Genomic DNA, 3,678 nt, shown 5'->3' on the forward strand with positions numbered 1-3,678 from the left:
TAAATGCCCGGCGTTCTCCTGCGGAGTTACACCCCGTCTGGTCTCAGCGCTGCAGGCCTACGTCCTGTGGGGGTGTGACACACGGGGCGGGGCCTAGGAAACATCTGGAAGCCCTCCTACCTCGGACCTCACTGTCTGCCCCCTTTCCTGGTCTCTACTGCGCCCTTCCCCTACACTTCCTCAGGTTCCACTCACCTCTGACAGCTAGCCTTCGGACCAGCGGGTGGGACCTGCTGCCCAGGTGCTCATCTCCCTCCGCCCTCACGTGGGACCCCTGCTCGAGACAGCTGATCCCAAGTTCCCACGTCTGAGGTTCCCTCACGGGAGATTGCTCTTCCCCATCTTGGTCCTCTGGGATAGAGAGCATCACCGGACAGACCAGTCTGTGCAGCCTCCTCCCAGCAGCCCTCCCTGACTGCCATGGTGGGGTCTTGGTGGTCTTTGGACCACCAAGGACTGAAGCAGCTGCCCCTGCCCCCCACAGCCACGAGTGCTGTGGCCTTCTCCTCTGTCACCTCTTCCTGTCATGCCTCATCAACCACTCTAGACATGGCTAGGCACCCTGCCGTGACTCTCACCTTGCCCAACGTGGGGCCTGCCCATAGTAGGCCCAGGATGCCTGGCTGACTGGCTGGAGAGAGCCAGGTCCCTGGCTCTGGAAGTCCCTCTGACATCTAACCCTCAGTCAGAGCTAACAGAGAGCAGAGTGCACCAGGCTTGGGGGCCCAGGGGTGCATGAGAGGGCATGAGGGGGCCTGTGTCCAGCCCCAATCTGATGGGGGAGACACAACCCTGCCCTGAGGGCTCTGCTTCAGCACTCTTAGAGTGTGACTTGGGCTCAGACATGACAGGAACTGCTGAGCCTCAGTTTCCCCATCTGTAAAAGAATGACAAGTGCCTCTACGGGTTGTAACCAGCGTGAGATGAGCAAACAGGACGCTGGTTTTGTAGTCGCTGGTTATGTGTTGAATAGTCTCCCCTGAGACCTGTTGTGCACAGACCTGGGAAGGCAGGTGAGGTGGGTAGGGCTTGTGAGGGAGGGCGTGGAGCAGAGGGAAGGGCGTTGGACATAGTTGCTTCAGACTGGGGTTCTGGCGGCTTCCCAGCCTTCTCCAGCTTCTGCCCTGGAGCCAACCTCGTGCTTCTCGTGCCTCTCCGCTGGGTGGGGACATGTCCCGGAACTGTCCACTCCCAGCCCAGCAGTGCCAGTCCCTGGACGTCTCTGTGGCTTAGCCCCAGAACACGAGTAGCTTCTGGCAACAGGCGAGTGCTGAATGAGGGCCCCTGAGAGTCAGGCGTGCCCAGGAGAGCCAGCCAAGGAGGGTGCTTGCTGACTCCTGGACACCCTCCAGCCTGGGGACATGTGAGCGTGGTGCCGCCTCCAACGTTCTTAGAATGCACCTTAGAGTCCTTACAAGGGGGCTTGCCTCTGCCTGGAAGGCCACCAGCCCTCACCCACGGGCTCCCTGCCCCTCTCCTCAGCCCCATCCGCAGCTGGTGGGGCCTTCTCCTTGAAGCCTTCCTGCCCTCCTTCCCATCCCTAGCAGGGTTTCTCCATGCTCTCCTGAGGCCCTGTCCTGGCACCACCAGGAAATGGGGGCAGGAGGCACTGGCTGGCTGACTCATCGCTGTCCAGAACTGGCGCCTGGCTGCAGCAGGCTGTGGCTAGGAAGTGTGTTTGTTGATCCAGTGAACGAAGGCATGCAGGGGAAGAAGGTGGGAGTGACCTTCAGGCCTTGGGCCTGGGCTGAGGAGGGTGGCCCAGCTGGGACAGCAGTGCCAGCTGGGGCCTCCTCGCCCCCATCCCCCAGCTCCAGCCACCTGGTCCTGGTGTGGAGGCCAGAATCGTGAGCCTCCCCCAGAGACTGGAGCGGGATGCCTCGTGGGGCCTTTCTGGGGCACATCAGGTGTGAGGACCCCTGCATGGAGGGGGGAGAGGGAGACTGGACAGAGGTCAGTGCCTTCAGGGCTAGCTCCTGCCGGGGCAGATGGGCCCAGGGACTGGCCCAGTCCAGGCTCTCACAGTCCGGCTGGTGCCCTGGGAAGGCACCACAGAGGAGGCACATTTGTGCCAAACACTGAGGGTTGGGTCAGTTCACTGCAGCAGCCGCCTCCACGTACGCCCACGGAAACACAGGCGCTGGCCCTAGACGGACACGCATGTGACATGCAGACCTAGTAAGCCTTCAGAGAGCTTGCTGCTGCCTCCTGCTGGGAAGCAGAAACTGGAGATGGGATGAGGCCGGGTAGGTGATGCCAGCAGAACTGTGCTAGGAGCAGGCAGGCAGGCAGGCAGGCAGGCGTGGGCAGTTCTCAGAAGAGTCTGCTCAGCTCTATGTTTGATGTGGTGGTAAAGCCAGGACAGCCCTGAGTGTAGTAGGCAGGTACTTTCTGACCGAGAGGGGCGCCTGGGGCCCACCCAGGGACTCCATGAAGCAGCCTGGCTTTGGGTTTCATTTCATTTGTCAGTTCAGTACCCAAAATAATTTATATCTTTTTTGTTTTAAAATAATTTTCCTTTTGTATCCTGCAGTGGTGTCCTGAGACAACTTCTGATGCTGCTAACACTATCCAGCCAGCTACCCACCTACCCACCCATCTATCCGTCCATCCATCCATCCATCCACCCACCCATCCATCATCCATCCATCCATCATCCACTCATCCATCCATCATCCACTCATCCATCCATCCACCCACCCACTGCAGGGCTAGCCCTACCTGATGAGTAAGCACTGGGGTACCCAGCCTTGCCACCAAGCACCTATGGTACCTCAAGCAGCTGTTCTGCTTCCCTGCTTGTTGACAAGGACACCTCCAGACAGGTGGGCTGTGGTAGGGTGGCCACTGCAAGCCTGGCCTGGGCCCCAAGCCCCAGCCTCCCGGTCTCTTGTTTGGCCTTGCTCTGTGGCCTGGCAGCTTAAAGACTGTGGCCTTATCACTTCTCATTGCAGTCTTTCAGTTTCCCAGATTTCTCCTGCATCTCTCGGTTTGAACTCCTGAGAGCACCTGAGTGCCAGCCTACATGTGCCTGGCAGCAGGAGGTAGCTGTCAGTTAGGGCCCATCCTGGTCTGGGGAGGGGAGTGGGAGCCGGGACCAGACAGCTGCTGTGAGTGGGGACAGTGGACAGTTGGTCAGGCAGAGGCTGAGATCAGCCAGTAACCTCTGGCCTGTTCATTTGGATGTCAAACATGCTCCCAGGAGGTTCTCATCACTTGCAGATTCTGTATTTGCGATCTCGCTAAAATGTATTTGTAACCTTAAAACCAACAGTCGCTTTGCTGTCACTTGTGTACATGCACAGAGTGGCAGAGACACTGATCCCAGCTGAAGTCCAATAAGACAACCTGTACCTTCTTGTTTCACCCCTCACTGCAGCCGAGTGGCCCTCTCCTGGCCTGCCAGTGCCGTAGTTTTTGTATTTTTGTTGACGACTGCGCTGTTTAAAATGGCCCCGAATGTACACTGAGCTGTCCGCAGTGTCCTGAGTGCAGGAGGCTGGGATGTGCCTCCCGGAGCAAACCCGTGTGGTAGGTGGGCTCCCCTGAGGTCTGAGCCCCGGGGCTGCTGGTCTGAGCTCTGTCCACGACTCGGCCACATGCACCAAACTAGGAGTCTCTACTGGAACACACGGCACAGGTCCCGAGTTGGTGGGCTACTGAGAATGTGTGACCAGG

This window comes from Rhinolophus ferrumequinum, chromosome 6, assembly GCF_004115265.2.
Source record: "Rhinolophus ferrumequinum isolate MPI-CBG mRhiFer1 chromosome 6, mRhiFer1_v1.p, whole genome shotgun sequence".
Classification (NCBI taxonomy): Eukaryota; Metazoa; Chordata; class Mammalia; order Chiroptera; family Rhinolophidae; genus Rhinolophus; species Rhinolophus ferrumequinum.